At 35.4% G+C, this 11333-nt stretch overlaps 1 long non-coding RNA gene across 1 annotated transcript in view; it reads left to right on the forward strand.

Moving 5' to 3' along the window:
- The window catches only part of LOC127551421 (uncharacterized), a 309154-nt gene extending 299676 nt beyond the window's left edge, over positions 1 to 9478 (forward strand). Inside the window, exons 2-3 of the long non-coding RNA XR_007951083.1 lie at positions 3039 to 3091; positions 9338 to 9478. This is a non-coding gene — a long non-coding RNA (uncharacterized LOC127551421). The remainder of the gene's footprint in view (positions 1 to 3038; positions 3092 to 9337) is intronic.
- The last annotated feature ends 1855 nt before the right edge of the window (positions 9479 to 11333 follow it).

Genomic DNA, 11333 nt, shown 5'->3' on the forward strand with positions numbered 1-11333 from the left:
AAAGGAGGCTCTTAAGCAGAAAGAAGACTTTATATTCTTGGGGGGATCTGGTACTGACTTATTCTCTACCTGTTCATAGTTTCCAGGCTAACCCTTACATGCCTAATCTGTTTGATGCTCCATAAGATTTTGAGATTGATATTGGCAATATTTTAAGAAAGGAACAGTAACTTCCTTTCTGATACATCAAAATATCACAGCCTGACTAGGGAGATTCTCACATTAAGCCTCCCCTGCCTGGTTACAATGCCATTATGCTTGGTAATGGGGCCATGTTTCTAATTATTTCAGCAACTCCAAAGTGGCAACTTTCACAAACACTTATTAAGTACTTCCTGTGTATGAGAAGAATGCTGTCTTAGGTTCTGGTGGGAATACAACAATGATTATGACACATTTCTTGACCCTCATGGAACTCGGAATCCAGCAAAGCAATATGATAAGTAACCAAACAACTATTGCTGGCACAGGGATAGAGTGCTGGGTCTGGAATAAGGCACATAGACTAATTGTAGCTAGTTGGCACAGTGGAAAGAGTGCTGCATGTGGATTCAGAACAATCTGAGTGCTAAGCTGGTTTCAGATATTTATTCTGAAACAAGTAACTTGACCTCTGTTTGCCTTAGTAATCTCAGATATAAAAAGAAGAAAATAACAGCACCTACCTCTTTCAGGTTTATTGTGAAGATCAAACTAGATAAGATTTGTAAAAAAAACAAACAAATAGCACCAAGTCTAGCACATAGAAGGTACTATATATAAATGTTTATTTCCTCTTCCCATCTCCCCACCCTCAACTTCAGTACTGGAAGGATTTGTTTTCACTGATGTAGTTTATAACCCCTTTCATATATTAAGAGACAGCCTTAGTGTGTCACCTGGATGCAAAAATGTCTGATATGCTGTCCAGTCAAATGGCCTTGATTAGCAAGGCTGATATTTGGACAAAATATCCACTAAGTGTACACAAATAACTATAACATAATGTAGTGCATTATAATTGCATTAAATGTTTAAACCAGGATTTATAACAGTTTGGAAGAAGATTACTACTGAGTATGGGGGGGGGTGTCTGGCTTCTTGGGGGAGGTGGCTTAAGAAACAAAATACCAAGATGGCAGTCTTCATACTATGCTATTAAACATAGCAATTGGTACTCCACAAATATTTTTTCAGATGTTGGATGAATTAATTCCTCCTATTGTCCTGTGTATATATTTCTGTGTGTATGATGAGGAAAAGAAGGATGGGGAGGAGAGGTCACTATCTTTGATTTCTTTTGTCAGTCACAATACACTTAACTTTAGGTTTTTATTTATTTATTTTTAGCAGTTTAGCACATCTCTTATTTACAGAATAATCTCCCAAAGCTGAAAATTTTCTTATTTTTTTTCCTTAATGCCCTTTTGTTCACTGGCACACACAACCAAATTATGTGTTTTTGCAACATATATATATATATGTTTTTTCTCAAGCCTTAAGTAGGTAGAATCACAGTTTAGCTATATTCCAGTTGGTATACATAGAGAGTACATTATTCCTTCCCAAGAGTTCATCTTCCCATTATTAATTAGCAAGGATTGCAGTAGTATTTGGGGATGACTCAATTGATAGTGTGTCTGCTTATCTGTGTGCAGCAGTGCCTTTCCATGCTGGGCACCAGTGACATACTGTCCACTTTTAGCTCCCAGGGCAACCAACCTTGGACTGGGAGAGGGTGGGTGGTGACAGAATTATCTGGGTCCTGGAGGCTTGATGAATAATTATAGGAGTGACATAAGCACAGTGATGTCAGTTCTGAGACGTCAGCATCCACTTGTCAGTGCCCCCACTGCTCCCTAGGAAGTACTTTTCTAGAATTCTCAAGCATTTACTTACCTCCCTGTGTCCTTTAATGCACTCCAATGCATGAACCTCAGGCATTTAATCGCATGGGGAAAGGTCAAGAAATAAGAAAATAGGGGGTTTATTCAGGCAATAACAAATAGAGCAATTTGACCGGAATTATTCAATACATTCGGGAGGATAATGGGAGATAAGATTGGAATGGAAGGCTGGTGTTATTTCATAGAATACCTTGAATTCCAGGCAGAGAGATTAGACTTAATTTAGGAGGCAATGGGGATTGCTCCAGGTTGTTGCTGTTAAGATATGTTGTACCCAACTTTTTGTGACTCCAATTTGAAGTTTTCTTGACAAAGATACTGAAATGATTTGTCATTTCCTTCTCCAGCTTATTTTATGCATGAAGCAGAGTTAAATGGCTAGCCCAGGGTTACATAGCTAGGAAGTGTTTAAGGCTAAATTTGAACTCAGGATGAAAAGTCTTTCTGATTCCAAGCCCAGTGCTCTTCCCCCTGTACCACCCAGATACCTTTGTTCCAGGTAATCTTCCCCATTTCTGAGATCTGCTTTTGTCATATTAAATTGATTTTTTTTGGGGGGGGGATCATTTTTCAACAGCCCACAACCACACTTCTTTGAAATATTACATGCTTTATGTCATGTGATTCTTCGAAAATGATGTGTTAGAGATTTTTAATGAAATAAAAAAATCACAATTCATAGAATTTGGACTTGGAAGGTATCATCAAGATCTTCTAGTATTATATTTTGAATGTATAGATTGATGCATGAGCAGCCAGATGACACAGAGGATAGAACTGTTGCTTAGAACCAGGAAGACTCATTTTCTGGCCTCAGACACTTAGTAGCCAAGTGACTTTGGCAAGTCACTTAACACTTTGTCTCAGTTTCTCATCTGTAAAATGGACTAGAGAAGGAAATGGCAAACTGTTCCAGTATCTTTGCCAAGTAACACCCTAAATAGCATCATGAAGACGTGAACATGACTGAAGCAACAACAACACAGATTTATGCATATGTAGGTCCCCCATTAGAACTGAAGTTTCTTGTGGGAAGGAACTGTTTCTACTTTTCTTTGAACCATGAGTGCTTAGCACAGTATCTAGCACATGCTAAGAGCTTAATAAATGCTTGATGATTGATCAATCTAGTCTTACTGACTTGTTTTACAGATGAAGCAACTGGGGCCTCGAGAAGCTAAGAGACTTTCATGACATCATAAATTGTAAGTAGCAAAACTGAGATTTGAACCCCTGCCTTCTGATTCCAAAAATCAGATATTCATTCCACTAGACTATGTTGTGACTCCCTCAAATGGTGATTTCTCAGACTTCAATCTATTTTTGATTTATTTTCAATGCCTCCTTTAATTCTCCAACATGTTAGCATCTGTTGGTTTGAGAATTTCATAGCTTGAATCTTCTTGTAGCATGTCTTTGAAATGCCCCTTCCTTAGGGCTTAACATAATGTTGAATGAAGAAGGAATGTATTTGGCCAAGGGCAGAAGGGTTCAGTGTCAGAGATGTAGCTTTCCTATTCCCCTTATTTCTCTGGGCAAGTCATTCTTTTTTCTGGATTCCCTTTGTCTCTCACAGAGGAGGAACATGGCAGATTCATTTCACAAAGCTACTGCAAGAGAAGATGCCACACTGTCAAATGTTTAGTAGATACATGGAACTATGGATGAATACACTGAAAAATGAAACTGTAGGTAGGTAAAGTTAGCAAACAACATATTAATGAGATACCATGAAAGAGTTTCCAGAGTAAAAGAACTTTGTCTAGTTTACATTTCTTGAGAAAAAGGACCAGTGGAGGAAAAAGAAATAAGTTTAAAACAAATGAATCATGACAGTTGATTCTGGCTCAGGCTAACAGGTAAAGTTTTGGGATTCAGGGAAGATTTTCTAGGGAAATAAGAGTGCATCTTTCACTTTTTAATTATTGATGGAGACTGAGCACTTAGCAAGCCCCTAGTGTGGTCTTTTTTTCCCCTAACATTTCCAGAATAGTTGAGAGAAGGCTAATTTATAGCTGTAGTCTTTAGTTTCTAATACCTTCTAGCCTATTGATCTTGTGGCATCTTGTACCTTTTTCGTTGTTTAGATAATATGGTACAGTGGGAGGGAATAGATAAGGGTACAGATCTGCGTTCTGATACTTATTAGACCTATAACCTCCCAAATCCTTTAACTTCCCTAAATCTCAGTATCCTTCTCTGGAAAATGGGGATAATAATTATTATGTTATCTACTTCAAATTGGTTATAAATAAAAAATTTTATAATACGTAAAGTACTATAGAAATGGGAGTCATTACCCTAATTTTGTTTCATATATATATTTTTTCCCGTAATATGCAAAACTTTTTTTACATTTGTTTTTAAAACTTTGAATTCTAGACTCTCTCCTTCCCTCCCTCTCCCCACATTGAGAAGGCACATGAGAAGTTATGCAAAACGCTTCCATAAATAATGTTGATTACCCTAATTTTCTACGGTGCCCTCCAGAACCTTGCACCATTCTATTGTTAAGAAACTGCCCTTCATATTAAATTTATGTCCTTTCCCCAGAAATGTTTCTTGCTCAATCAAAAATGACTTCTTATTTTTCTATCATCTTCATTTCTCTGACCCAGAGAACCACCCCTTATAATAAAAAGTAGAAAAGAGAAGGGGGAGGGGAAGGAAATAAGCAAGACTATGTAACCTACTGATGAAATCTGGCAGGGGAGGCATTCCTAGTCTCCTACCTCAGCCAAAAGAAAAGGACATTTTAAAATCCTCCTTTGGAGTTAAGCTTGGTACATATAATTAGACAGCATTCTTGGGATTGTTGCTTTTACCATTGGTGTTGGTATAGTCAGTATGTATTTTGCATTCTTTGTTCTGCTTAGGATCATACAATCATAGACCTAGATCTAGAAAGAACTCAGAGGACACTAGGTCCCACCCCTTATTTTACAGATGGGGAAGTTGAGGCCCAGAGAGATTAAATGTCCTAACCGCACATTGGATAGTATCAAAGGCAGGATATGAGCCCAGGTTTTTTGACTTTAGAACATGGCTCATATATTGTCCCATACTGTCTCTGTGCAGGGATAGAGCACTGGGCTTGCAATCAGGAAGACTTATCCTCATGAGTTGAGTCTCAGATGCTTATTAGCTGTATGATCCTGGGCAAGTCACTTCATCCTATTTGCCTCAGTTTCTTCACCTATAAAATGAGTTGGAGTAGGAAATGGAAAACCAGTCCAGTATTTTTGCCAAGAAAACCCTAACAGGGGTCATGAAGAGTTGTTGGGTATGACTGAAACAACTACACTGTCTCTTTTTTTTTGTATGCTTACTTAATTTCCTCCTCCAATGTGTCCTCACTTTACAGATGAGGAACTGAGGCAAATAAGGGTTAAGCGACTTGTCTAGAATCACATAACTTGGAAAGATCTAGTGCCAGATCTGAACTCAGATCTTCCTGACTTCAGGTCCAGTGCTCTATCTATTGCATACATAGTAGGTGTTTAGTAAATACTGATCATTTCAGATCAACAAATATTCATTATACTTACTATGTGCTAGGTACTGTGTTAAGCACTGGGGACAAAAAAAAAGATGAAAAACCATTCCTGATCTCAGGAAGCTCACAGTCTAGTAGAAATAAAAATAAATTGAATTGAAGATCATTTTAGAAGGCTGGCCAGTAGCATTAAAGAAGCTAGAGGAAGAGGTGGTATTTTAGCAGAAAATTGAAGGAAGTCAGGAAAGCCAATAGATGAAGATGAGGAAGGAGAACATATCAGGTCTTGAGAAAAACCTGGGAAAATGCATGGAGTAGGGAGATGTAGAATCTTGTATGAGGCCAATGGCATTGGCTTCTTTTTGTTGGTCATTTATTTCACTTGTGTCTGATTTAGTATTAGGGTTAGAGTTGGAGGCTCATTTAGGGTTAAGGTTAGAGTTGGACTCTTCATGACTTCATGATGCTATTTGGGTTTTCTTAGCAAAGATACTGGAGTGGTTTGCCATTACCTTCTCCAGTTCATTTTACAGATGAGGAAACTGAGGCAACAAGAATTAAGTGACATGCCCAGGATCACAGAGCTAGTAAATGTCTGAGACTGGATTTGAGCTCAATTCCTCCTGACCTGGCATGCTATCTTCTGTGCCATCTACCCTCTTCACTTATTGATTGATTGATTTACTAATTATTCTGTTTGACTGCAAAAGGTAGAACTAGTAGTAAATTTAGTTTTGATTTTAGGAAAAAAAATTCTATGAACCAAAAGTACTCAAAAGTGGAGGGGTCTGCCTATTGAAAGAACTGGTATTAGTTGAAGTGTAGTAGAGAAAAGGGGAAATACATGGTGATTGTCTTCAAATATTTGAAGTGGTGTCCTATGAAAAAAGGATTAAATGTTTCCTACTTGACTGCAGAGGACAGAAGTAGACACAGTAAGTGGCAGTTGTAGAAGTTTGTATTCAGTAGAGAGCTATTGCTGTTCCCAAATAGAATGAGCTGTCTCAGAAGATAGTGAGTGTCCCATCACTGGAATAACAACTTCATCTTCACCAGACATTTAATATTAAATTGATTCTACTAATAAAGTAAACTAACACAAGAACTTGAAACAGAATTTGGATTGTACCTTATCTAGGATTTATAATAACAGATATTCTTGCTCATGTACAAATGAGGTCCCTTCCAGTTCTGAGGTTCTATTACTCTGTTCTAAATATCTTCAGTGTCTTAGCTAAGACTGAGGTCAAAAGGAATGGGATAAAATGAATGTCAATTGAAGTGACTTTGTTGAAGATATAGCCATAGTGTTTGCCACTGATTGAAAGAAGAGCCCTATTTTCCCTGTCCATAGAAAAGATTTGATGGTTTTATTTAGAAGGCTACCCCTGAAATTCTCCTTAGTCTAGTGGAAGGGGACCAAAAATCAGCTAAGTAAAAGTTGCAGCTTATAAATGTGGTAATGCTATTACTGATTAACTTAAGTGAGGGTTATCACTAAAAGAACATGCTAGACTTGGACCTTTGATTTTTAGATCAATTTAAATGAGCATTTGTTAATTTAGGAATATTAAAGTAAAAAAAAAACATTTGTTTGATGATGTGGTGGTGATGGTGGTGGATGATTCTTAACACAAAATCAGTGGAGACATAGTTAGCCCACACTAAGAGACTTAATGTCAGAGACAAAATGCAGTTGACAGCCAGTGAGTCTAAAAGTTCAGTTAAACAAGATTTGGAGAACAAGTTTTTGAGATTTGTGTGACATCACTAAAAAATATAGGTGTTTGTGGAAGCTGGACCTCAAAAGACCTTTAAATATCATTTAATTTATTCTTCAAGTTTTATAGATGTGGAATCAGTTCATAACAAGTAGAATGACTCATTCAAAGTCACACTGTGAAATCACTTCAGGAAAATCAGGACTAAAGCCCCCCAAGCCCAGAGTATTCTCTAATACTTCAGTCTGTAAGAAATCAGCCATAAAGGAACAGAATTGGCCAATATGAAAAAAAAATTGTTATTTGGTCATGTTTCCATCGTGTCTGACTTTTTGTGACCCCCCATTTGGGGTTTTCTTGGCAAAGAGATAGAAGTGGTTTACCATTTCCATTTTCTGTCATTTTACAGGTAAGAAAACTGAGGTAAACAAAGTTAAATGACTCATCCAGGGTCACATAGCTAATAAGTGTTTGAAGTCAGATTTGAACTCAGAATGATGCATCTTTTTGACTCCAAGCAAAGTTCTCTATCTACTGCATCACCTAGCTGTCATGAAGTAAAGAACATCAAGCTAATAGAAAATCCAAAGACTGTTCCCTTTGGCATCTCTCGTCTTCCTTAACAGACACCCCTACTATTTTTTTAATCTAAAGTCTCTTTAATGTAATAGCATAATAGAATTAGTCCAGTTTCTTCATTTTGCAGATAAAAAAAGTGAGGCCCTTAGAGTTAACAATTTGTCCAGATACAGAGATAATAAGTGGCATTCTAAGAACTTGGTGTCTTACTGAATGTTGAAAATGATGAAAAGAGGGGTGACTCAAAGATAAATCAAGAATTTCGATCTTAGGAATGGGAGGATAATTGTGCCATAACTAGCAAAACTGGTTAAGAGAGAAAAAGATTTGTATAGTTCATTCATCACAACTAAGAAACTTTCTTTCATATGTGAGGTAGTTAGAACAAGTATTACTGATATTAGTTTAGACATGAAGAATTGATGCTCAAAGGGTTTTAAATGACTTGCCCATGGTCATATAGCTGCTTAGAGGTACAGTCACTCAAATTAAGCTTCATTCAATGTTCATTACTCCTCCATCTTTCTGTGCTCTCTAGTTAGTCAATGTGTTTAAAATCCCTTATAAAATCAAAAGCATATTCTATATGTTATCCATTAAAACTTTATTATTCTGCTTCTTTTGACATGTTGAGTTTGAGGTGGCAATGAGACATCTAAGTGATTAGGTCAAAAAAGAGTTTGTAAAATATGAAGGTTGAACCAAGCAATTTTCAACATCTCTTATATTTCTGAAATTCCAAGATATTGAGAGTCAAATTAGAAACATGAGTTGGAGTTCTGTATGCTGATTACTCAGGTTGTAATAAACCTTCAGATAGATACATGAAGTTGATACTCTATGGAGAGAGAAACCAGGTGTCTCTGAGTTTTGAACCCAAATTGCCTAAAATAGCATTTTGAACCATTATATTACTCCTTAAGAAGGAGAGATTTCCAATTTATAGGATTTACTACTTGCCATGTAAGATATAGTTATTATAAGGGGGAAATAACAGAGACTTTTAGCTGGAAGAAATCTCTGCTTTTCCTCCCAATTTTGACTGGTTTTCAAGCCCTTATGGTGATTTTGAGGGATAAAAAAAAAGAGTGAAGTAATGAGAATTTTTCTATAGAGGTTGAAGATGGCAATCTTCATCATAGAGAAAATGTAAGAGAGAGAGTTTTCACCAATACCCATCCAGCTCATTCCAGGAACTATAGCACAAATTCAGATCCAGTTTCTTTGCTTAATGATGATATATTTGTTCTGTCCATTGGTTTGTTTATATTGAATAAACTTTCCATTTATTTAATATAATTAATATTTCAATAGTGATTTTATTAAGTAAAACTTTTATTTTATAATCAAATTTTAGAGCTATATATTCAAATCTTAGAACTGCTATGCTATTATTCCTAGTTCAAATACTTGTCCAAATCCAAAATGTATTTTTGACCCATGTTCTTATAAATGAGGAAACCAAGCCCCATATTGATTAAAGCTTAAGGTTACCTAAGGAATCACTAAAGTTTGCTTTACTTCCTTGTATAAACTTTAAATAACCTAATTCAATTTCATCATAAAATATGTACATGGTCAGTGCAGAGTTAGAAAGTTTGGAGCTGGGAAGGTCATTAGAGATCTTCTAATGCAACTGTTCTTTTTATATATAGGTAATGAAGACCCAGAGAAGTAAAGAAAATACCTTGATATCACATCATAGACAGATGGAAGAACTTTAACTGGAACACAAATCACTTGACTCATGTACAATTCTCTTTCCAATAAACCACATTTTGAGTTAAATAAAATAATGTGTTGGGTATCCTAGTTTTGTATAAACACAGCCTGTGTCTTAAATGTGACTTAATAATCATGATCAGTGTCAATGATGCCCTTATCTCTTGCCTTTGGATGCTGCCATTTCTTTCTTATGTCTCAATAACATATCCACTTAGATAAAATTATCACTGGTAAGAAAGCTGCTGCTAATATAATTTTTTAAATGGAATTCTTTGATATTAAAAAGCAGAAATGCATTTACTATTTAACAATTCTAGAATATTTAAAAGAGATGCATTGTTTTTATTTTAGATGGGTAAGTTTCTGTTTTAAAGATTCGAATAGAAATGAATTATTTAAGGAGTTGTGTCAATCCTTAAAAGGAGATCTTTAAAAGAAATTCTCATTTCTTCCACTAAAGTTAGTCAAATGGGCTGAAATCATTCCAGTATATGATTTTTGGGGTGGTTAGTTGGGTTCTTTCACTTTTTTATTCTCCTTGTTCACTTTTTAACATTGATGACAGGGAGAGAGGAAAATAGAATCATAGCATTTCAGTGGTATGCAAAGAATCAAGATTTGAGTTCAAATCCAGCCTCAGATATTTATTAGATATGTGACTCTGGGCAAGTTGCTTAATCTGCCTCAGTTTATTCATCTGTAAAATGGGGATAATAATTTGCCAATCTCCCAATGTTGTTCAGATCATATTTGTAAGATGTTTTACAAACCTTAAATTGCTATATAAATGTCATATTTTGTTACTATTATTATTTCCAGTTCTTGGCAAAGTGCCTGTGACAAAACTGGTGCTTAATAGATGTTTGTTGACTTAACTTGCTTGTGGTTACATAAATAGTTTGTGATAGTGACTGGAATGGAACATGGGTCTCATTATCCACACTGACTATCATGCAGTGTAATTGTGTATGTATAATTTTTATAATCTATAATTAGAGCTATTGTATGAGGATGAAAAACTGGCTGGGCTGGTAGATGGCCAGATGAGGACTTTTCTTCTTTTGGTAAGCCTTTAAATACATGACCCGTGAAAATTGAGTATTTCTTAAGATTCTTTATATTTTAATATTTTATAATATAAACCTGAGTACATTGAAAGACACATTTCCATGAAAATTAAATTAAGTGGAAATACAGAAATTTATTTTAAAATTTTCTAAGTCTACAATCAAATTTCATTTACTGCCATATTTTGAGACCTTATGGCTATATGCTAAATCATGCAGCTATTTCATTGATTCTATGTCTGATCTATTGATCTAATTACAAATATTTAAAAGTCAGGCAGGGGAGATAATAACAATACCTGGTTGATACAGTAGGTGGCAATAGTTTCCTAATTTCTTTTTATTAATCAAACATTGTTTATGATTAATCCAATGATTAGCAGAGGATAATAACTTTTAAAATTATACCTCTATTGCTGAAATGGAAAGGTTGTCTTTGATAAACAATTCAGTCTTAATTTTCATATTTGTGGACTGAGAGTCTGTTCTTTTTTTTTAATAAAGGTACAGGAAAATGCCAGACTAGAATAATCAAGTTTCATTCTTCCCTTCAAGGTCAAGAGATTTTTTATCAATTCAACCTTCTTGGTTCAGAGAGAAAAAATCTTTTTATTCTCATTTGTATTCTTTCAGCTATGTGTCCAGGTTTTTCTTTGTTATTAGAAGCAATTTTACTAGCAATATATGCTTTCTAGGATAGAATGAGTCTCATAGACCCATTTAAAGTCTATATAAGGAAACAAATTCTGAATTTACAGATTTATACCTATGTAAGTATGGACTTTATCCTTTATGAACTTCAGTTTCCTCATCTGCATAAAAAGAAGGAGATTGAATTAAATGGTCTTGGAGGTTCCTT

The sequence above is a fragment of the Antechinus flavipes genome, chromosome 2 (assembly GCF_016432865.1).
Source record: "Antechinus flavipes isolate AdamAnt ecotype Samford, QLD, Australia chromosome 2, AdamAnt_v2, whole genome shotgun sequence".
In the NCBI taxonomy this organism is placed as follows: Eukaryota; Metazoa; Chordata; class Mammalia; order Dasyuromorphia; family Dasyuridae; genus Antechinus; species Antechinus flavipes.